Below are 25354 nucleotides of genomic sequence, written 5' to 3' on the forward strand. Positions count from 1 at the left end.
TCATGGTGAACACAATAATTAATAAAAGAAATGTTCATTCAAAAAGCAAACTATATACACGAAAATTCCAGGGTCCATGAGCCCAACACCATAAATGAAACCTACTACTACCTAATGAAAAAAATATATACAAAAAAGTGGCCATTGTCCGAGCGGTCCAAAAAAATAAAAATTAATAAAGGAAACCTAACACTAACTAACTAAATAACTATATACAAAGGCAGCGGGCAAGTCCTGCGGCTCACTCGGTGATGTTGCTGGCCAGGGCATCATCGAACTCCATGTCGATGTCCTGGAGGCGGGACTCTGTCCTGGCCCCGAGGTCTCGCAGGGATAACCCCATGTCCAGCTCAAACTCCCTGCGAGCTTCCTCGAGGCACTCAGCCCGCCTCAATGCCCGACGCATGGAGAACTCCGCCCTGACCATGGTGAGCCGCTCCTCTTCCGCCCGCTGCCGCTCCGCACCTATCCGCTGCACCAACTGCTCCCACACGGAAGACACCACCATCCCAGGGTTGCCCTGCCCTCCGGCCGATGCCTGCCCCTCTGATCTTGATGGCCCCGAGCCATGATGCCTCCCACGTCGAGCCCGCTGCTGCCTCCGACGCCACTGCCTCTGCCAGCACGACGGCATCCAGGCTGATGGAAACCACCGACGCCGTCGTGCACGTGCCCTGCCCGATGATGCTGTCACATCTTCGATCTGCTGGGGTCCAGTTGCTGTGTTGTCCACCCCTGCTGGACCTCCGACTCCCGACTGTGGCAGGGATGGGATCCCCACTGAGATGGCTGCATTGGTCAGGGTAGGTCCACAGGGGGCCCTGGTGGCATCTGGGCTGGAAGACGGCAAGGAGAACGACTGGTGAATAGCCTGCACAGAGGAGGAGAGGGCCGCCAGATTGGCCAACACATGCAGGAAACCCCCGAACATGGCCGATCCCAATTGGGCCACGTCGGCACGGTGCACTTCGTGATGACGTGCGTGCTCCTCCCGGGAAGCACGCACGGCATCATGAATCACAGCCGTGCGCATCGCGACCCCAATCAGGACCTTCTCCACACGGCCAGGGGTCCCCTCGTCCGCAGGTGGAGGGGAGTCAGGTGACATGGACATCCCCTCTACCTGCGGACGGGCCTGGGACGGGGCATCCCTGCTGGTGCATGGTGGTGCACTCACAGGGTCAGGGACAGCGACATGCACAGGCCCCTCCACGGTGACCTGTGCTGCCTCCTGCCCCTGGCCCTGGACTGCACCACTTGCACCAGCAGGGATGCCCCCACCAGGCCCCATGTGCGCCCCAGTGGCGGCCTCCTCCTCCTCTGTGCAAACCACCAACCTGGATGGCTCCTCACCGTCTCCCACCGTAGCAGGCCCCTGTGGGGGCTCACCCACCCCTTCCGCTGCAGCCGTGGGGGCATCCCCGCCGCCTTGCTCCACAGCGCCGTCTCCGCCCTCTTCTTCACTAGCCGCTGCGTAGAGGGAGACAAAGAACACAAGCATCAGGGTACTGTACATTGGTCCCCTAGACAGGAAGCAATAGCAGATGAGCACCACTGTCAAAGTACACTTCCATCATGTCCCTCCACAACACATGGGTCAGTCCAGGCAAAACACACACAGTCACAGGCATGGTGCATGCCATGGACATTTCCATGCATGTCCAATGGACTCTTGAAACATACAATGATATGTAACTCACATGCATCATGGGTCATGCCTATCACATGCACACACTTCACCTCAGTCACATCCATCTGGCCCCATACACCCCAAACACAGCGGATACAAGGGTAATTTGGCTGCTTCAGTGAATCTGTGCATTGTCACACATACATGTGTCATGCATCCATGGCATGCACAAGTCACAGACACGCAGGTCAGGCACACAGACATGGCTAACATATATGTACCTGGCATCAGCACCCATCCCTCACCCCCACCCATGTCCAGGTACAGAGACTGGCATGCTCTCATGGTCATAATCTGCATAGGGCTCCCCATGTGGCATTTAAACACATGCTACAACCATGTGGCTCACACATCACTGGTCGCACATGCATTACCATGATGTCCCTGCACACATACATGCATACATACATGGCCTATGGCACACATACAGGCAAGTATCATAGAACCAGCACACCGTAACATGCCCTGTCTCACACAGTAATGCTCGGACACTTACCGCTCAACTCCAGACGGGTCTCCCTCTCAAGGATCTGGGCGTGGAGCGCTGGGCGTACGCGTTCCAGGACCCTCAACTGGATGGAACTCATGCGGCCCCGGCCCCCCTCCACGAGGCGCCGGGCCTTCACAAGGGTCCTGGACCTCAAGTCCTCCCAGCGCTTCTTGATCTTCTGGACGTTGCGGGTTGCCACCCCCTCCGCGTTGATGGCAACCACACAGTCGGCCCAGATCCTCTCCCGTCCTTCCTTGCTGGCGCGGGACGATCCAAAGAGGGCATCATACTGCCCCAGGACATGCTCCACCAGGACACCAACTTCGGTGGCAGTGAAGCTGGTGCCCCTCTGCCCCTCTGGCCTGGGGTTGCCACTGGTGCCAGATGTGGAAGTGCCCGACATGGCAACCCCAGAGGCAGGTGTGGGTGGGCAACTGGGTCCTGGGGCTGGGCTGTGGAGCGATGTAATCCCAGTCGGGAGTCTTCAGTTCCAGCAGGGGTGGACACAGCAACTGGACCCCTGCAGATGGCTGATGTGCAGGCACCAAATGGCAGGGCACGGTGGCAGCAGGCAGGCAGCAGCAGATGGCACGTGGGAGGCTGCTCGGGGCACTGGGGGGCAGTAACTCGGCCTTCTGGGCAGGAGCGTGGTCTTCCGTGTGTTTTCGCATGGCCAGCTTGATACGGAGTGATTTGGCACGTGAAAATCCTGCACGTCAGCATGAAATCCGAGGAAAGGCCCTTAGCGCGTAAGCGCGTCAGCACGCATACGCGATTCTATTGGACCAGAGTCCCTCAGCGCGTAAGCGCGTCTGTGACGTGACCCGCACGGGTGTTCCCCACTCAGCACGTGATGACGGAGCACACGTGGAAATACTGCACGTCAGCGTGTAATTGGACAAAAGTGCGCGTACACGCGATTGGCCTATGTACGTGTATTTCATGGGTGCGCGGGCACTTACACACGCAAGTACGTCAGCGCACCTGTATCCCGTGGTGCGTGGGAATTTCCACACGCTATTGGACTGGGAACTGGATTCCAGGGGTGCGCAGGTCACACGCTCGCCTAGAACACGCGCAAAGCAAAAATTTGCGCACTTTAACAATAACAAGCTCAGACGCCAGGATGAACATACCGTTCCTAGCAGCAGTGGCAGTGGGCTACCAAAGGAGGAGGAGGAGGATAGTCAGGGCCAGAATATTCACACCCAGAACCAGCCTTTTCGGGATGCCTGATGACCAGGTGTATGGGAGGTACAGGTTTCCACCACACATAATACTGGACCTGGTGAGTGAGAGGGAGGATGACCTCACATCACCCACCCTGTGCTCCCAAGCACTCAGCCCCCTGGAGAAGGTCCTCAATGTACTGCACTTCTTAGCCACTGGATCATTTCAGCGGACAAGTGCCATAGTGGGTGGGGTGTCACAGGCCACCCAGTCACGCTGCCTACACCAGGTCTTGAACATCATCACTGCACGCCCATCAGTCCGCAGGCACATATACCTGCCCAGAACACCTGCAGAAAGGCATGCTGCCGCCCTGGATTTTTACGGTGTGGCACGATTCCCCAAAGTGCTAGGTGCCATCGACTGCACCCATGTGGCTCTACGTCCCCCCAGGGCATCTGAGCACATCTATAGGAACCGCAAGCACTGGCATTCCATCAACGTGCAGGTAGCATGTAATGCCAAGGGAATCATCACCTCAGTATATGCCAACTATCCCGGGTCCACCCACGACAGCTTCATCTACCGAATGTCCACCCTAAGCCGGGACCTAGAAGCTGGGCGGCATGGCGATACATGGCTGCTTGGTGAGTATGTATGCCACTGCACATGCATGCATGTTGGATACTGAGCAAGGTCACAACCCCACCAATGATACCAATCACCACCTCCACAGGGGACAGTGCCTACCCTCTCAGCCCCCACATGATGACGCCAATTCGGAACCCCACCACGCCACCCGAGGTAAGATATAACACAGCCCACATTACGACCCGGGGCATAGTGGAGCGCACATTCGGAGTGCTAAAGTCACGCTTTCGCTCCCTTGACCGTTCTGGCGGCCAGCTGTTATACGCTCCCCCAGTAGTGTGCAGGATCATAGTGGCAGCATGTGTCCTGCACAACGTTGCAACACGCCGGGGCCTGGCCGTGGACATGGTGGTGGCCCCACATCCCCAACCACATGCACAGCCGCTGCGCATGGGAGGGGAAAGGGCACGGGGGGAGGCAGCCCGTACACAGCTAGTGGCTAATTACTTCACATAGAAATCACACCCCTGTGGAGTGCACACTGCCCTGGCACATTCCATCTGACAATCAATGATGACTCAACCTGACACTGATCCTGAATGTCTGGAGAATGAACCGTGAATACCATATCAGCCTGAGATTGTTCACCTGGAAGTGTCACAATGTGTGCATCCCTACCCACACAGACACCACCAATGCAGTTTTGTGGAGTTACACATTCAAGCAGCTAAAAAGAATACCCACTTGCAAAATGCAACAAGAGGACAGTGCCATGTCAGCCAACCCAACCCCAGCACCGCCACACGACACACCGTGCCATGTCATGCTATTTGCAGGTAAACAAAGTAATCCCCACAACATGACACTAGTGTCACTATGTACAGAAACCTGCAACACCTGAAATGCTCACAGCAATGCCGGACCAACAACATACTTGAGCACGTACTACCATTAACATGACATCACAAATGTTACATATTAGTAGTCTCACCACCTGGAAATGCCTGCACTCCCACCACTACCAACTGTGCAGTGTTGGCGCCATGTAGAGTTGTAGGTGCACTGCTGCCAACATGGACCCCATCTCCAGACTAGAGGTCCTTGTGTAGACATGAGGAAGGGGCCTGCAAATTGGGAGGTAGACACAGAAGATGAGTTACACATCAATGCAACATGCAGTGTACAACACAACAGCAATATGCACTAGGAATGTATACACAGTATTGACTACAGACTGCCCACACAGCTCATGGGAGTCCAACGTCACTGTGTAATTCACTGTCACTTGGGCACACCCTTTGCAAGCCCATGGAAACGGGAAGCAGGAGGGGTGTGTGTGACTCAAACCCAAGCATCTGAACCAAATACATTACAAGCCTGCATGTGCCCAGCCACAATGCAGCGTATGCCCACAGGAACCACGGAAGCCAACAAATCGTCCCAAAAAAATAGGGAATAAAATAAATAAAAATAAAAATAAAAATAAGAAACAATCAAAAATGGCCATTGATGGGCCCGGGGGGGTTGGGGAGGCCACCCAGGAGGTCCGAGGACAGGATGCACACCAGAACCCACCTGCGTGGATCCTGGGAAAATAAAACACCTCCATGGGCTCATGGCCCACACGGCTACCCTATTGTGGGAGTATCACTGCTGTCGCTATTATCACCCTGTGCAGCTGCATCCGGAGGTGGTTGCACTATGGGAGGCAGCCCACGCAAGGCCCTAGTCTGCTCCTCCATGGCTGCAAGCATGCGGGTGTGGTAGGTCTGGTTCTGGAGGATGAGTGTGCGGAGGTCCCCATGCAGCAACTCACGGGATGCCCGGACCTCCGCCCTCGTTGCCTGCATCTCAGCTGAGAGCGTACGGGTGAGACGCTCCAGCTGCTGTTCTGTCCTTTGGTGTGTTGAAGCCTCAAGCTCAACAAGAGTCGTCCTGAGGTGAAGGAGCTCCTGCCTCAGGGCTTCCCTGTGGCCCTGGGACTCAATGGAGATGGCCTCCTGCAGAGTCGCCAGTGCCGCCCGCCTGTCCCTGTTGGACCCCAACATGTCCTCCCTGTGTGACTGGCAGATGGAGTCGGTTGCCTGCTCTAGTCGCTCCATCAGCCTTTCTGGGGGGACAATGGAAGTGGCCACCCTATCCATGGCCTGAGCCATCATCTCGGATGATGCAGTCTGTTGGGTTGCCATACCATAAATGGATTGCTCCCATGCGGTATTGCCAGGTGGCGTACGGCCACCACGTCGGCGGGCACCACACCTGTCTGGGGCAAGGCGAACTGCGCCTTGCTGTGCCGGCACTGCCTGAGGCTGCAGGACTGCATTCCCCCTCTGATCTGCTGGCCCAGGAACAGGATCAGATGTCGCGGAGTGTGACCCTGCATCCGTAACCACCAAAGGCGTAGCTGCCAACACTGACATCCCCATGGAGGGTTCTGACCCTGGTGCAGGTGGGTGAGACAGAACAGAATCCCTCCCTGGAACACTCACCTGCGACGGCACGTAGGTCTCATCCGAATCAACACCTGAGTACAGCTCGGGGGAGGTGCAGCCAGAGACACCCCTTGAGAGCACGACCTGCAGCACTTGTGGGTTCTCCCCCACCACCACACCACGTCCCTCACTGGTGGTTGGTCGGCCCTCGGACCCCTCCTGGGTCTGCACCATCTCCACAACCCCAGCAGTATCAGGTGCGTCTTCCCCTGCAAAGACATGAAAACAAAGAAATGGAAACAGGCATTAGCACCATGGCACACAATGAGGGCTGAGAAGCAAGAGAACCAGTACTTGATTGACACATGTCCCACATGACTAAAACCCTCCCATGCATGCACCCTCACTGCGTATGAAGTGCAGGCAAATGGCACACACTGATGACACCAAGATGGAAGATGAACACATTTTCTGCATGCTGCCTGGCAGTGGCATCACACATTGGCCTGTGATTGCCAGGTGAAACACACATGCCATCACACAGATGGCATGTACCATTGCTATTGAGTGAAGATGGAGAGGAGGGCAGCACCTATTCATTCAGTCCAGTTCCCGCATGTAATTGCTTTTCTAATTCTAACAGGTCAGATTTTTCACCTGGAGCTGCCAGTCTGAAATGGTCCAATTGCACAGGGACATGTGTGTACAAATGATATCCAGGTAACAAAGTCACTCCACTTTACCATAGCCATGTCAGACATGTGACTAGTGGACAGCGACATGGCTAGTAAAAGTGGGGGAATGCAAACAATCTGACTGAATGAACAGTGAAAAATAAGCAACAATGTTGTGGCAAGGTGACACTTCAAGGGCAACTGGCGTGCAGTTGGGCTAGATGTCTACTGTTGGCAGAAGGGATACTGCTATGGCCAAATGCAGCTGCGCAGGAAGTTTTGCATGAAGCACATGGCTGACCCATATGACTCAGGCGCACACACTCTCACCTGGCACACAAACAGAAGCCCTCACACACACACCATGCACATGGATGACACACACATGCATGTGCACTCACCGGACAATGCCTCGTAATCAGCCAGATCTCCCACGCCTTGGATCTGTTCCTCCGTGACGTAGGTCCCAGCGACTGACTCATGTGGAGTGAGTTCCATGTCTACTACTGGAGACCCACCTCCAGTCACTAGAGTTGCGGCATGACTTGAGGCCAGCTTACTCTTTGCCCTGCGCTTTAGGTCATTCCAGCGCTTATAGCAATCATTGGCTGTGCGCCTCACGATTCCAAGGGCACTTACGATGTCCGCAACGGTCTGCCAGTGTGCCTGGCGTTGTGCAGGTGTGGTCTTGGATCCTGCAACAATGACCATCTCGTTGTCATGTCCGGACACATACTCGACAAGTGCATTCAGTTCGTCATCCGTGAAGCTGGGCTTCCTGGACGGGCCGGACTGTGTAGCCGTGTCTGGGGCATCAGCCTGTGCCGGACGAGCACTCTTCCTCTTCCGCTTGGAAGGTGGTGGTGATCCTGAGTGTCCTGCGCCGCTCTGGACACTAGGGGCAGGAGCCCTGGTGGACTCTGTATCAGGAGTGTGGGATTGCACACTCAGCATGGGAGTTGGTGCAGGCATTGGCTCTAGTGTGATGGTGTCAGGGGGAATGTCAGCAGCATGGACTAGGACCGACACTGTCCTGGCTGGGTGTGTGAGGGCTGGGGTGGATGGAGCCGCAGCTGCCCCTGCAGCCTCTCCGCCCTGCCTCCTTGGTGCAGCAGATGACCTTGCTGCCCCAGATCCACGTGGCATGATGGCATCAACGTGCACCAGCGCACGTGTCGTAGCCCTGCTGACCTGGAAGTCAGCCATGGAGTCAGCCAGGTCTGGTGCCACAATGGGCTGGTCCAACAAGGGCTGAGCATGGATGGTGTCAGCCAAATCAGCCTCAACGGGAGGGGGGGAGGGGGGGATTATGGGTGCCCGTGACTGGTCCTCCACACATGGGGGGGACAGGCTCACCCTGCAAGTTACGACCACATCCCCTACCGGATCCACCACGGCCACCACTTGTGGCTCTTCCACCTTTGCCACCCTTACAGAATCCTCGCCTCCCAGCCATGGCACTGATGTTAATGTGCGTATGGGAGTGGATGTAGACTATTGTCCTGGGCAATTGGGGGTCAAAGGGGTTGGGTACCAGATGGTAATTGTACCCTAGTGCTCTAGCAAGGCTGAATGTAACCCCTGGGGAAAGATGACGGGTCACGCAATGCACAGGAGGCCCAAAAAAGGGAGATGACGTGCACGCAACCCCTCCTAGACCACGTGTGCAGAAAGAAAAACCTGCACTACGCTGTGGCACCCAGTAACACAAGAATGAACGTATGCGTGTCACACGCAGCCTAGAATGACCTCTGAAGGGGTAGGCTACACACGGGGCAAGCACAGATGTTAGATACGTGCGTGACTCACCGTCTGCCAGGTAAAAGAGCGTGAAAAATGAGCGCGTTTGGTTGGCAACACCCCCGCCAAAAGAAGATATGTACGCTGTCTGAGGAGACAGGACAACAGTAGAAGGGAACACTGTTTGAGGGAACAGGCCCAGGTAAACCAGTACAAGAGAAAAAATAGAAAAAGCTGTCAGAGGTAACAGGGAGTACGAACTTGAAACGCTGTGAAGTAAATCGCGTGTGAAACGACAAGAAGTACAGAATTCACCCACTCGCTCTCCACGAAAAGCAGTACAAGGAATTGGTGTTCTACACGTACCTTATATGCAGGCCCACACGTACAGCGTCACTTACGTGGCGTGTACGTGCTAGGCCCATTCCCACCAATTACACGCTTTGTCACTTCTGCGTGTAGGTCCATTTGCACCAATTACACGCTTTGTCACTTCTGCGTGTATGTCCATTTGCACCAATTACACGCTTTGACACTTCTGCGTGTAGGGCTATTTCCACCAATAACACGCTTTGACACTCGGATGTGTCACGCAACTTTTTCATAGACGCGCATACGCGTTTACGCGCTAAGGGCCTTTCATCGATTTACACACAGACGTGTGGGATTTTCACGTGCAAAATCACTCACTACGTATCAAGCTGTCCAGGCGTTCACACACGAAAGACCACGCTCCTGCCCAGGAGGCCAAATTACTGCCCCCCAGAGCCCTGAGCACGCTCCCACCTGCCATCTGCTGCTGCCTGACTGCCTGCTGCCCACGTGCCCTGCCATTTGCTGCCTGCACATCAGCCAGGGGTGCTGTTGCTGTGACCACCCCTGCTGGAACCAAAGGCTCCCGACTGCTTTTCCGTCACCCCACAGCCCAGCCCCAGGACCCAGTTGCCCACCCACTCCTGCCTCTGGGGTTGCCATGTCAGGCACTACCACATCTGGCACCAGTGGCAACCCCCGGCCAAGGAGGCAGAGGGGCACCAGCTTCAGTGCCAGGGAAGTTGGTGTCCTGGTGGAGGGTGCCCCTGGTGGCGGGGGGGTGGGGGTGATAGGGGACATGAGTGGGGGCCTGGTGGAGGGTGCCCCTGGATGGTGGGGGGTGGGGGTGGTGGGAGACATGGATGGGGGCCTGGTGGAGGGTGCCCCTGCACTGCTGGGGGGTGGGGGTGGTGGGAGACATGGATGGGGGCCTGGTGGAGGGTGCCCCTGGTGGCGGGGGGGTGGGGGTGATAGGGACATGAGTGGGGGCCTGGTGGAGGCTGCCCCTGCACTGCTGGGGGGTGGGGATGATAGGGGACATGAGTGGGGGCCTGGTGGAGGGTGCCCCTGGTGGCGGGGGGGTGGGGGTGATAGGGGACATGAGTGGGGGCCTGGTGGAGGGTGCCCCTGCACTGCTGGGGGGTGGGGGTGATAGGGGACATGGGTGGGGGCCTGGTGGAGGGTGCCCCTGGATGGTGGGGGGTGGGGGTGGTGGGAGACATGGATGGGGGCCTGGTGGAGGGTGCCCCTGCACTGCTGGGGGGTGGGGGTGGTGGGAGACATGGATGGGGGCCTGGTGGAGGGTGCCCCTGGTGGCGGGGGGGTGGGGGTGATAGGGGACATGAGTGGGGGCCTGGTGGAGGCTGCCCCTGGTGACTGGGGGGGTGGGGGTGGTGGGAGACATGAGTGGGGGCCTGGTGGAGGCTGCCCCTGCACTGCTGGGGGGTGGGGTTGATAGGGGACATGGGTGGGGGCCTGGTGGAGGGTGCCCCTGCACTGCTGGGGGTGGGGGTGGTGGGAGACATGGATGGGGGCCTGGTGGAGGGTGCCCCTGGTGACTGGGGGGGTGGGGGTGGTGGGAGACATGAGTGGGGGCCTGGTGGAGGGTGCCCCTGGTGGCGGGGGGGTGGGGGTGGTGGGAGACATGGATGGGGCCTGGTGGAGGGTGCCCCTGGTGGCGGGGGGTGGGGGTGATAGGGGACATGAGTGGGGGCCTGGTGGAGGGTGCCCCTGCACTGCTGGGGGGTGGGGGTGATAGGGGACATGGGTGGGGGCCTGGTGGAGGGTGCCCCTGGATGGTGGAGGGTGGGGGTGGTGGGAGACATGGATGGGGGCCTGGTGGAGGGTGCCCCTGGTGACTGGGGGGGTGGGGGTGGTGGGAGACATGAGTGGAGGCCTGGTGGAGGGTGCCCCTGGTGGCGGGGGGTGGGGGTGGTGGAAGACATGGATGGGGGCCTGGTGGAGGGTGCCCCTGGTGGCGGGGGGGTGGGGGTGATAGGGGACATGAGTGGGGGCCTGGTGGAGGGTGCCCCTGCACTGCTGGGGGGTGGGGGTGATAGGGGACATAGGTGGGGGCCTGGTGGAGGGTGCCCCTGGATGGTGGGGGGTGGGGGTGGTGGGAGACATGGATAGGGGCCTGGTGGAGGGTGCCCCTGCACTGCTGGGGGGTGGGGGTGGTGGGAGACATGGATGGGGGCCTGGTGGAGGGTGCCCCTGGTGGCGGGGGGGGTGGGGGTGATAGGGCACATGAGTGGGGGCCTGGTGGAGGCTGCCCCTGCACTGCTGGGGGGTGGGGGTGATAGGGGACATGAGTGGGGGCCTGGTGGAGGGTGCCCTTGGTGGCGGGGGGGGTGGGGGTGATAGGGGACATGAGTGGGGGCCTGGTGGAGGGTGCCCCTGGTGGCGGGGGGGTGGGGGTGGTGGGAGACATGGATGGGGGCCTGGTGGAGGGTGCCCCTGGTGGCGGGGGGGTGGGGGTGATAGGGGACATGAGTGGGGGCCTGGTGGAGGGTGCCCCTGCACTGCTGGGGGGTGGGGGTGATAGGGGACATGGGTGGGGGCCTGGTGGAGGGTGCCCCTGGATGGTGGGGGGTGGGGGGGTGGGAGACATGGATGGGGGCCTGGTGGAGGGTGCCCCTGCACTGCTGGGGGATGGAGACATGGATGGGGGCCTGCTGGAGGGTGCCCCTGGTGGCGGGGGCGTGGGGGTGATAGGGGACATGAGTGGGGGCCTGGTGGAGGCTGCCCCTGCACTGCTGGGGGGTGGGGGTGATAGGGGACATGAGTGGGGGCCTGGTGGAGGGTGCCCCTGGTGGCAGGGGGGTGGGGGTGATAGGGGACATGAGTGGGGGCCTGGTGGAGGGTGCCCCTGCACTGCTGGGGGGTGGGGGTGATAGGGGACATGGGTGGGGGCCTGGTGGAGGATGCCCCTGGATGGTGGGGGGTGGGGGTGGTGGGAGACATGGATGGGGGCCTGGTGGAGGGTGCCCCTGCACTGCTGGGAGGTGGGGGTGGTGGGAGACATGGATGGGGGCCTGGTGGAGGGTGCCCCTGGTGGCGGGGGGGTGGGGGTGATAGGGGACATGAGTGGGGGCCTGGTGGAGGCTGCCCCTGCACTGCTGGGGGGTGGGGGTGATAGGGTACATGAGTGGGGGCCTGGTGGAGGGTGCCCCTGGTGGCGGGGGGGTGGGGGTGATAGGGGACATGAGTGGGGGCCTGGTGGAGGGTGCCCCTGCACTGCTGGGGGTTGGGGGTGATAGGGGACATGGGTGGGGGCCTGGTGGAGGGTGCCCCTGGATGGTGGGGGGTGGGGGTGGTGGGAGACATGGATGGGGGCCTGGTGGAGGGTGCCCCTGCACTGCTGGGGGGTGGGGGTGGTGGGAGACATGGATGGGGGCCTGGTGGAGGGTGCCCCTGCACTGCTGGGTGGTGGGGGTGATAGGGGACATGAGTGGGGGCCTGGTGGAGGGTGCCCCTGCACTGCTGGGGGGTGGGGGTGCAGGGGGACATGAGCAGGTGTGCAGGGTAGTCCCCTGTTTTGTGGGCTGCCTGCAGGGGCCGTGGAGGGTGTACAGGGAACACCTGTGAGGACCCACCCAGCCTAATTGCGTGTGATAATTCCTGCACACCCCTGTAATACACGTACCTGGTCAAATCGCATGTGAGAATTCCCGCGCACCCCTGTAATACACGTACCCAGCCAAATCGCGTGTGATAATTCCCACGTACCCCTGTAATACACGTACCCTGGCCAATCGCGTGTAGAACTTCCCACGCACCCCTGTAATACAAGTATCCAGCCAAATCGCGTGTGATAATTCCCACGTACCCCTGTAATACACGTACCCTGACCAATCGCGTGTAGAACTTCCCACGCACCCCTGTAATACACGTACCAGGCCAAATCGCGTGTGATAATTCCCGCACACCCCTGTAATACACGTACCCAGCCGAATCGCGTGTAGAACTTCCCGTGTACCCCTGTAATACGCGTACCCAGCCAAATCGCGTGTGATAATTCCTGCGTACCCCTGTGATACACGTGCCCTGGCTAATCGCGTGTAAAACTTCACGCGTACCCCTGTAATACACGTACCCTGGCTAATCGCATGTATAACTTCAAGCGTACCCCTGATATGCACGTTACCCGCTTTGCGTTCCTTGTTTGGCAGCCCTGTAGACTGGTCCAGGGTTAGCGCAGCCCTTTGCGATGATTTAGCGATTTTGATGGCTTTTCCTTGCGCGAGGGCGTTCTTGGGGGCGTTACTGGCGCTGCTGCAGGGTCGCTGCGATACTCTGCGCCACGGCTGGTTTGGGAGCCTAAAATCCATGAATACGCTGTGCGCGGAAATCGGTTTTGGCGCACGTGCCTGGCGCAGTCAATCGCACGCGGACACTCTGCGCCAGCCGCTTGCGACACTTTTCTGCGAAATTCTATGAATTACCCTGTGTTTTGACCCGCGTGTTGGGGCCGTGAGATGACGCTGGGCCCCACAACGGCCTCTAAGCCCTCACTGTGCTCCTGCATACACCCGATTCCCTGAGCGTGCGCAGTGGATAGCACTAACATTATTGAAATAAATCAAAGGAATGGGCGTTCACACCGAACTGGTCACCGCACACACTTTTCACCTCAATGCAAGCTAGCTGCAGAAACACACCCGCAAAGCAGTTGGGTCCATCCCTCTGTCCTCACCTTACACCTGCTACTCATCACATATAGGCCATACCTATCCAGTGCACTACCAACCAGGCAGCAGACTGGAGGCAGTCGGAATCCAGAACTGTGCAGCACAGAGGATACAGCAACGGGCCTCTAGGGAAGAAGGACAAACAGGCCGAGGAGTGTGCCAGGTGAGGAAGTAGGGCGAGTGATGCAGTGGGAGTTGGCGTGGCCAGGCCTTGCATGCCATTATGCTGCATGTTAGGGTTGAAAGTTGGCATGCTTTTATTTGCGAAGTGTTTTCCCAGTTGCAATTGAGTGTTTGATGCCTGGCCCTTTTACCTTAAACCACCCCTCTCATCTGGTCTTGCAAGAGGTACTGTACCGTACAGTAATGTCTATTTACTCAATCTACCAAAGGCCCTGGCACCCCACTGCACATCAGTGTAAATTCAGGGTTTAAACAAGTACTGCGTTTGGTTCACACACAGGCATTCAGTCTGTACGTGCCACTTCCCTTGGAGGATTGAGAACGCCGTGATGTACTGTTCTGAATACACTTCTCACGTCATTTTGACTGATCTAACCATCTAATTCACCTTGTGGTGTGCCCTTTATAATTGGTCAATATTTGTATTGGATATGGACCATTGTTGTATTTCGATATCCAAATCCGAGAAAGGCATTTCCGGCTGAGCAAAGTGAAATGAATCACTTCCCAATTTGGGCAGTTATGGAAAATCAGTCACAGTGGCGATAGGATTTGCCCAAGATGACAAGTTGGCACAGTGGGATTTAAGCCCAGGTTGCCCAATTCTACAGGGTGCAAATTAGCTTCGAGAACAAATGACTTCTTCTCCGATTCTACTTGAATTTGATACCAACACACACAATCCTTTCTTCACACATCTCGCCCAATAGCTAAAAGAGTATTAATTATACCGTGAAAAGCAAATCACATGTTGAATTAAGCAATTAATAAATTAGAAATCCTTATTGAAGAAACATATTATGCAAAGGGTGCATGAGTCACGCTCAATAGGGGCAAGGCCAAAAAAGGTAATACATATTTGCAAATCAATTAAAAGAAAATCAAGCCAAATGCATAGGTTAAAAAGCATCTGCATTGTTCTATGCTGTTTCCTGTTCAACACAAATGCAAATGTATGCAGGGGGCACAATGTTATCTTAATATCAGCGGCCACAACTCATTTAACCAGAATTTCTATTTTAAAAGTTGCAAAACTCATTCAAATGGATCATACTGCACATTAGATAAACGATGATATCTCTTATCCAATGAGCATGTGCTTGGCTTACTTGTGATTGTGAAGTTCTCCAAGTCTGAGTCCAAAGGCTCCACTTCAGTGGTGCCCTCACACATTGATCACACTAATGTGTACCCAGCAGCATTGCCCCTGTGTCCAACTTTGCCATTAGGCAAATCTACCTCTGCACCAATGTCAGTTTTGTGCCATACAGAACACCTTTGAAATTGACATTAACAAAAGCATCTCTAGTCTTAAAGGAATAGTGCGCTAGAAAATATTATTGGCTAAAAAGATGGCCAATAATCAAAAATATATCTAAAAAATATTTTTTTAAAAAGCTATGTAAAGTAGTTAGCAAATGAAGCTCAAACTTAAAAATGTGAAGTAATAGGAGGCATCCATTTTGTGAAATGAATGCCTCCTGTGCTTGCCCTTGCGGCATTATTGAAGCAAAAGCCAGCAAGCTTTAATAAACAAAAGCTACCACTGGGTGGCTTTTGCTTCATTGGTGCCGGAGGACGGAGACCAGAGACTGCAGGCAGGAAAGCTGCATCTCGGTAAGTGCTTATTTCTTTTTTTAAATAAGCACTAGCTATGTTTTTCTTATAAGTTTTCTGGGCTGGAGGAGCCCGGAAAACTTAGAAAGAAAACCACAGCTTTTAAAACGTTGTATTTATGTTTGCGGTAGCTTCAGCTTGGAGCCCATTGGGCTCCAAGCTGAAGCTACCGCAAACATAAATACAGTGTTGCTGTATTTAAGAATGCTGCGGTTTCCTTTCTAAGTTTCTCGCACTCCTCCGAGCCGGAGGAGCCCGAGAAACTTAGAAAGAAAAACCGCAGCATTTTGAATACAACTGCATTGTGTTTCTGCCTGCCCTGGCTATCACTCCGAGTCTCCTGAGCTTTCCGGGGGAGCCGAGAAGACTCAAAGTGAAAGCCAAGGTAGGCAGAAACACAACGTGGTTGTGTTTCAAAATGCCACAGTGTTTCTGCCTGCACAAGCTTTCACTTTGAGTCTCCTGGGATCCCCGGGGGAGCCCGGGAGACTCAAAGTGAAAGCTGCTGCAGGCAGAAACACAACACGGTTGTGTTTCAAAATGCTGCTGTGTTTCTGCCTGCAGCAGCGTTCACTTTCTGTCTCCTGGGCTCCCCCGGGGAAGCCCGGGAGGCTCAAAGTGAAAGCCACTGCAGACAAACGTGGGTGTGTTTTGAAATGCTGCAGTGTTTCTCACTACGGCGGCTTTCGCGTCGAGTCTCCTAGGCTCCCCCAACCCTGAGGGAGCCCAGGAGACTCTAAGTGAAAGCTGCCACAGTGAGAAATACAACGCTGTTGTATTTGTAAATGCTGTGGTATTACAGATACCATTCTAGAGCATATCCCAAATAACGCATTTGGAATTCTTTGAAAAGAACAAGTAACCAACACAGGTCAGTTATGTTATCTCCTAAAGAGAATAAAATTAGTTCCGACAGCTGGTCTGGGTTAAAACTTTTAATCAATTAAGCAATGCTATTAAGAGAGCCATAATGAAAAACGGTCATATTTTAGAAGTTGCTGAAACGATTGTGGGCCACTGTGTGAAGCACTGTCTCGGAAGCGGCCTAAGTCGGAAACAAATTTTCCACGTCGCCTCTTTACCTTCCATAAAGGAAGAAATCTGAGACAGTTGCTTGTCAGAGTTGAGAGGTAGCACCACAAAACTACCAACTCCATCACAACAATGTGGGGTTTTGGACCAGTTTTAAGACATGTGGCATGTGGTGAAGCAATATATGCAAGTTTACTTCAGTCAAGAAAAGTCTTATCATTAATGAGAGAGAATGGTCATTAAAAAACCATACGACATTCAAGAGTTGTTATGATATGTACATCATTAAATGCCCTTGCGACAAATTCTATGTAGGTAAAACTTCAAGAATGGTAAGTATCGACACACACCACGCTTCGGCCCAACTGGTGCAACATTTTGCAAACATTTTTTGAGGGAAGGGCACAATCCAGACCACCTCAATTTATGGGCCATAGAAAAATTCACAGGTAGAGACAATTCTATTATTGAGGCTATTGAGGCTAAGCTAGCATCCAGAGAACAATTCTGGTTATACCACAATAAGTGCTTCAAATTAGGACTCAGCGATCAGGATGAATGAACCAACTGGGCTGCATATAATTATGTGTCATTCTTACATATTTCAGCAGCTGCAGTCAGAGACATTGTTCTCCATTCCATTATTGTGTCTGATTTATTCCTTCTCAATAGAAGGTGTTTAGCATTTAACATGCCTCTTATAAATGTCCTTTCTTCACGGACGATAAGCTTTACACTGCAGCTTACTAAGAGTCTACTTTATCAGGTCACAGCCATTTTCCCCCTATCACCTGATTGCTATATCTTATGATCAACAAGACCTTACGTAGCAAAAGGCCTGTCCTGGAGACTGATTTCAGTGGACTACATGCCACCGGCGGCGTTCCATTTTCCTTTGAAGGTAAATACCTTTGGCGTTTTTTCTCCCTGATTTATGTAGCTAGTTTCATTGTACAATACAGATTGCTTATTCCGCCTACTTTGCCTTTGTAGACTATACCCATAGAAAGCAGTGCAATGCTGCATTGTTCCAATAAAGATCTTCTGGGTATGTAAAGATAACAGCACTACTGTGCAACATCGATTCTATAGAAGCTAAGCATTTGTCTTTTTTCTTACTGTGTGTTCACGATCAAGTTATGCATGAGATTCAGCAATAGTAAAAAATAGTGGATCTTCAGTGCACTTACATAAACCTTCTCCTTTTTTTCTCTTTAGAGTGTTGACATAAAGAGCAGTAACTCACTTCACTGTTTCACAGAAGATTATTTGCCTAAAAAGAAGAAGACTACAAGTGATTTCTTAGCCCTAATTCCACACAGTTCTGCATTTAAACCTTATCTCTCTATATTGCTCCAACACTTGGTAAGAGCCTGTCCATGCCATAAACACTTCTTTGTTTTTTAGATAAATTATATGTTTTGGTCCATTTACGCCATGTGATGGAGACGAAAGATGCTTTATGTTCTTTCAGAAACCAAGGAAAGGGACTTATATGTTTATATTAATCACATTAGTTATTATGCAAATAACCATTGGCAAACTCTTGTGTAAAGCATTACCCTTTTGTTGTGAGGTGTCACCTGACTGAGGGAAGTGAACATAGTTCAGGCTCTTGGTTTAATATACCGAGAGGTACATTATTTATAAAGAAATCCTTGGACCAACAACATTCCAGTGGAGATTGACATGCTTGAGACTTTTTGTTGTATTTTTCAGCTTTTCCGCCCTAAGGAAGACAATTTATCCATATTCATTGCTGCATTGTTTTGTCAAAACTAGCATTTTTGAGTCCTCAAATTATATCTTAGCCGGCAGACTCATTGGAAGACATATTGATTGTCTCAGCTAGTAGACTTATTCTTGATCGATACTATGCAATGCCATAAATAATTGTTGTTCATGCATTTCCGCCATTCATATCAATTTTGAATGCGTAATATAAATTGTGTACGATTTTTGTAAGTATTGAGGATTTTACCTTTTTGATTAACACCAGACACTTTACATGCTATGCACCTTAGCCCTATCTCAGCACCTTATTTTTCTGTTCCCTGTCCTTTTAATTTGTTGGCTTAAATAAAACATAGAATGAATTTACTTTCTGAATTGCACTATATTATAGTTATTTTTTAAAATATGTTATGTTTTGTTATGTTACGTGGCATTTATGTAGCACCTTATATATCATTGGTATGACCTCAAAGCGCTGGTAGGTTGAATGCCCTCGGGAACTGCAGTTCATGTCAGAAGAGAGAGAGAGAGTGTCATAAAGTGCGTGGGTGCGTGCACCGGATATAGGTGCAGCTGGTGCGGTTTTAGCGGTAAGTGGGGTGCTGAGGAAATCAGTTGAATGTGTTCAGACCGGAGGGTGGACACCCAGACTGAGTTCTGGCTGCGTTAGGCCTGAGGAGATGCCTAAGCTAGCCGGAATGTGCTCAGCTAGCTGTGTTTTATTAGGATGATGAGGTGTTCGTGGAGTCATGTTAGTATGAGAACAGCTAGCCCGAATTTATCATGGTTTAGCTGTGTTCTAGTTGAGTGATGGTGTATAGGAGAGAGTAAGCGTAGTAGTGTGATATGGTGGTTATCAGTTAAACGCCTGTGACCAGGAGTGAAAGCGGGACAGAGGGGCGTACATAGCGGCATGCGTCTATAAAGCGACAGGATGTATAGGGTGAACATGTGATACAGATAACATGGGGATACGGGTACAAAGTATATATAAGATATGCAGATATGTACCATCAGTCACAGCATCCATACCATCGGCAGCATCCACATCGTCTGTGCCATCTGTAGCATCCGTGTCATCTGTAGCATCGGCACCATCCGTAGCATCCGCAGCATCCACACCATCCACACCATCCGCAGCATCTGACGCGTCCGCACCATCCGTTACATGCACTCCCTCTGTTTCATCCACTCCATTCGGTACAAGCACTCCCTCCGTTCCATGTACTTAATCTGTATGATATACTCTATCCGTACCATGTACTCCCTCCATTCTATCCGTTCCATCTGCTCCATCTGTTCCGTCCCCTCATCCGTTCCATCTGTTCCGTCCCCCCATCCGTTCCATCTGTTCAATCCACTCAATCCGTTTCATCCTTCCATGTGTTCCTTCCTTTCCATGTGTTCCATCTGCTCCATCCGTTCAATCTGCTCCATCCACTCTATCCGTTCCATCCACTTCAACAATTCCATCCACTCCATCGGTTCCATCCACTCCATCTGTTCCATCCATACCCTCTGATCTATCCTCACCATCTGATTCATTCATTCTGTGCACTCAGTCCATTCCGTCCACTCCATCTATTCCATGCACTCCATCCATTCCATCCATACCCTCTGATCTATCCGCATCATCCGATCTATTAATTCTGTACACTCCGTTCCATCCGCTCCATCTGTTCCATCTACTCCATCTGTTCCATCCGCTCCATTCATTCCATCCGCTCCATCCGTCCCATCCACTCGGTCCATTCCATCCACTGCATTCGTTCCATCCATTCATCCGTTTCATCCGTTCCATCCACTCTAACTGTTCAATCCGCTCCATCCGTTCCATTGGTTCCATCTGTTCCATCCGCTCCATCTACTCCATCCGCTCCATCCACTCCATCCGTTCAATCCACTCTATCCGTTCCATCTGTTCCATCCATTCCATCTGTTCCATCTCTGCCATTTTTTCCATCTGTTCCATCTGTTCCATTTGTTCCATCCGTTCCATCTGTTCCATACGTTCCATCCACTCCTTCCATTCATACGTTCCACCACTCCATCCATCCACTCCATCCATTCATCCGTTCCACCACTCCATCCATCCACCCCATCCCTCCACTCATCCGTTCAATCCGTTCCATCCATTCCATCCGTTTGATCCGTTCGATCCGTTCGATCCACTCCATCCGTTCCTTCGATTCCATCAGTTCCATCCACTCCATCCGTTCCATCCACTCCATCCACTCCAGCCATTCCATCCGTTCCATCCATTCCATCTGTTCCATCCATTCATTTCATCCATCCGTTCTTTCCATTCACTCCATCCGTTCCATCCACTCCATCCGTTCTATCCACACCATCCGTTCTATCCACACATCCGTTCCATCCACGCCATCCATTCCATCCACTTCATATGTTCCATCCACTTTACCTGTTCCATCCACTCCATTCATCCACTCCATCCGTTCTATCTACTCCATCTGTATACGTTCAATCCATTTTATCCGTTTCGTCCGTTCAATCCGTTCAATCCGTTCCATTCATTCGGTCCGTTCCATCCATTCCATCCTCTCCATCCGTTCCGTACTTTCCATCTGTTCCGTTCTTTCCATCCGTTCCATCCACTCCACTTGTTCTAACCACTCCACCTGTTCCATCTACTTCATTCTTTCCATCCACTTCATCCGTTCCTTCACTTTCTCTATTCCATCTACTCCATCCGTTCATTTCACTTCATCCGTTCGATCCACTCTATCAGTTCCATCTACTATAGCCATTCCATCCGTTCCATCCGTACTATCCGCTCCATTCATTTCATCCGTTCTATCCCCCCTCCGTTCCATCTCCTCCTTTCCATCCACTCTATCCGTTCCATCCACTCTGCCGGTTGTATCCACTCTATCCGTTCCATCCACTCTATACATTTCATCCACTCGATCTGTTTTGCCTACTCGATCTGTTTCATCTACTCAATCCGTTCTATCTACTCTATCTGTTCTATCCATTCCGTTCCATCCATCTCACTTACTCTACCTGTTTCACTTTTTCTTTCAGTTTTAGTTACATTATCCGTTTTAGTCTTTCTATCTGTTCCCCATCGACTCCCTTTGCTCTTTAATTTTCTTTGCTCAAACAACCTTGGATTGCTGTTTATTGTGACTATTCCTTCCATTTGCTCTAAACGTCGATTCCTTATGGGAAGAGCCAGGTTTTCATAATTTGCGGAAAGACAGGTAGTCTTCAGTGAGTCGAATGTGGGGTGGAAGCGAGTTCCATAGAGTGGGGGTTGAGGCTGAGAATGAGGATCCTCCTAAACTGACTGAGTTGGTGTTTGGTATCACTAAAAGGAGGGCAGAGCTTGATCTTAGAGTGTGCGGTGGGTGGCAGGGTTTAAGCTTGTCCTGTAGGTATAAAGGGCGGTTTTATGCACTGCTCGGTGGGAGATGCATAAGGTTTTGAAAGTTGCCCTTTGTGCAACCAGGAGCCAGTGGAGAGTTCTGAGAGCTGGAGAGGTGTGGTCTCTTGGGCCAAGTGCTAGAAGCATTTTGGCTGCAGCATTTTATGCTCTTTGTAATTTAATGAGGTGGTATGCTCGCACCCCAAGGTAGAGGGAGTTTGCATAGTCCGTTCTCGACATTACAATAAATTGGACAGCAGCAAGTCTGTTGGGAAAGGGGAGGTATGGAAAGATGTGTCTAAGAATTTTGAGGTGGTAGTGGCAGGATTTAGAGACGTTGTTGATTTAGCGGGAGAGGGTTAGGTCGGAGTCGAGAGTGCATCCAAGGTTTTTTACTGTGGTCGAGGTGGTGGGTGGATTGCCCATGGAGGTGGGACATGGTAGAGGTTGGGGGAGAAGCTTGGTGTTGCCACACACCATGATTTCGGTTTTAGTGGGGTTTAGGAGGAGGTGGTTTATGGCCATCCAATGATCAATGTCAAGGAGGCAGCTGCGAGGTCGGGCTGACAGTTGGAGTTTGAGTTGAGGAGTTTTAGGATTATTTGGGTGTCATCGGCGTAGTTATAGCACGGGATATTGTGCGGGCGGATTATTCCTGGGAGGGTGGACATATAGATGTTGAAAAGGAGGGCTGATAGGCATGCTCCTTGTGGAACTCTGGTATTGACTGGCCAGGCAGCAGAAGCAAAGGTGGAGAGGAGGGTTATTTGTTTTATAATGTTGAGGAAGGATTCTATCCATTTGAGAGCGTTTCCATGGATTCCTGGGGAGTGGAAGCAGTCGAGGAGGATTGAGTGGTTGATTGTATCAAAGGCAGCGGAGAGGTCTAGAAGGATTAGTGCAGCGCATCCCGCAGAGTCTGCTGTGATCTTAAGATCATCCCAGATTGAGGTCAGAGTGGTTTCGGTTCTGTGTCGTGGTCTGAAGCCTGATTGTGTAGGGTCTAGGAGATTGTTGGATTCGACAAAGGCATTTAGTTGGGAGTATGCAGTTTGATCGATGAGTTTAGCAAGGAACCTGGTGTTTGAGATGGGGTGGTAGTTTTTGGGGTCGCAGTGGTCAAGGGAAGGTTTTTTTAGAAGAGGCTTGACATGTACAGTTTTAAAGGCGTCGGGGAAGATTCCCGAGGAGAGGGAGTCGTTTAGGATGGTTCTTGCGTACTCTCCTGCACAGGTGGATGAGAATATTTCTTTGAGGATTGAGGTGGGGCAGTGGTCAAGGGGGGAGCCAGATGGTTTCCGGGAAGAGAGAAGGTTGAGATATTCATCTCTGGATATTGGTCTGAATGAGTCGAAGGTGGGTTGGGTTGAAGTTGCTGTGGCAGGCGAGGGGACTGGTAGGGCGGGTGGATTACGTGGCGAGGACAGGAGGGCCAGTTTGTTGTTGAGAGAATTTGTTCTGTCGAGAGCAGTGTTGTAGAAGTGGAGAGAGAGTGAGTAGCAGAGTGACTGAGATGTGGTGGATTGGATGGAGTTACAGGGTGGTTTGGTGAATTCAGAGATGATTTTGTGGAGTTCCTTGCTGGGGGTTTCACAGTTGAGAATTGGAGAATTGTAGTGGCCTTTCTTTCACTTTTTGGATTTCAACTTTGTAGTGGTTATGGTGCCAGACCAGGGTGGATCTACTCAGGTTGTTTTTATCTTTCTGCCATTTGCGTTTGAGAGATTTATACAGTTTAGCAGTTTTCAGTTCTGGTGTAAACCATCTGGGATAAGGGCCACAGCGGACGGAGGATTGGCAGGTGGGGGTGAGTGGGATTAATGAGATATTGAGCCACTTGTCAAAGGAGTCAATGGTTAAGGGTTCATTACCTGGGATGGTTGAGGGAGGAGTTTGAAGCAGGACATCGGCTAGGTCAGGGAGGATCTTTAGTTTCTTCCAGCATTTCTGTTGATTGGGGGGTTCTGGTTCAAGTATGTGGATGGAGGCGGGCGAGCAAATGGAGAAAGGCACAATGAAGTGATCAGACCAGAAGATTAGTATTGGTGTGCTGAGATGTATCTGGTCGTGTGAGCTAAATATGGCATCAAGGGTGTGTCCTTTAGAGTGAGTTAGGCCGTGCATGTGAAGGCAGAGGTTAAGCGCATCTAAGCAGTCGACCAGTGAGTGGGTCATGGGGTTGGTGGGAATATCGAGCCAGATATTGAAGTCCCCTAGAAGAGTGAGGGCGGGATTGTTTATTTGGATGGTGGCTATCAAATCACAGAGGTTGCTTCAGAACTTTCTGTCATAGCCAGGGGGTCTGGAGATGACTAGGAAAGTGTGGGAGAATGTTGGGTGGAGGGATACTTTGAAGAGAAGCGATTCGCAGGAAGGGACGATTGTCTGGCAGTCGATGATTGAGGCGGAGAAGTGTGACTTGAAAACAATTGCTACTCCTCCTCCTCCTCTGGTGGGTCGGTTAAGTGGGATGAGGAAGTAGTCCAGGGGTAAGGCTTCATGGGTGATAGGGGCGAAGTTGTCGGGGAACCAGGTTTCTAGTCTGGATTGTCTGAGGCGAGGAGGTCAAAGATGCTGTGTCTGTTTTTTGCTACAGATCGGGCATTAAAAAGGATGCATCTTACTTCTGAACGGGGGATGATGTTGAGGTCTAAGGGGCGGTGGTGGGGAGGAGTGGGTGAGTGGTTGGGAGGTGTGGCAGGGGTTGGGGGTGGATGGGAGTGAGTGGGATCTGGGAGGTGAAAGAAGAAGATCTGTCAAAGGTGGTTGGGAAGAGTAGGAGGACGGAGGGGGGGATGGGTGTGGGGAGGATGGGGTTGGAAAGGTGTGTGTGGGTGGTTGGTTGGGAAGATGGATTTGGGGCTGGGGATTCAAGGATGAAACTCATGGGGTTAGGGGTTCTAGGTGTGGTTGGTGGAAATTCAAGGGAGGGGGGTTGGAAGCAGGGTGAGGGAGGGGAGGAGGGTGGTGATGGTGGAGGTTGAGAGATTGAGGTGGTGAGACGAGGCAGGAGGGGCGAGGAGTAGTGGGAGATTGCCGGAGACCAGTCCTGTTTTCTTTTTTCCAAGGTTTTTATTGCAGTTGGAGTGTGTGAGTGGGTGGGGGGGGTCGGCAGCCGATGGAGATGCAGCCACTGTTCTTGCAAGGGCGCGACGTGCAGGTTTTAGGGAGGGAAAGGGAAGAGGTCGGTGGGGGATGTTAGAGGGAGGCGACGCAAGGAAAGGGCAGGGGGAGGTGGCAGGATGGGATGGGTCTGGGAGGGTGGGTCTTCAGTTCAGTGGTGGCCAGGGGGTGCAGGCGTGATGGGGGGGTGGGTGGAAGGGATGGGAGGAACTGGAGTCTTAGGATGATTGGCACACCATCAGGCTCCTCTGGCTTGAGGGTTGGATAGGGGGTGGGGTGGGAGCACGGTGGAGGGTGGAATGGTTTGGGATAGGGTTGCTCCTCTGGCTTGAGGGTTTGATAGGGGTGGGATGGGAGTGTGGTGGAGGGAAGGATGGTTTGGGATGGGAGGGAGGCAGAATTAGTGGGATGGGGGGAGGCACACCAGAGTGAGGCTCTTACCCTGGACCTAGCTGGGTGGGATGGACTCATGGCATAGTGGGCAGAG

This window comes from Ambystoma mexicanum, chromosome 12, assembly GCF_040938575.1.
Source record: "Ambystoma mexicanum isolate Mex_15411 chromosome 12, UKY_AmexF1_1, whole genome shotgun sequence".
Taxonomy (NCBI): Eukaryota; Metazoa; Chordata; class Amphibia; order Caudata; family Ambystomatidae; genus Ambystoma; species Ambystoma mexicanum.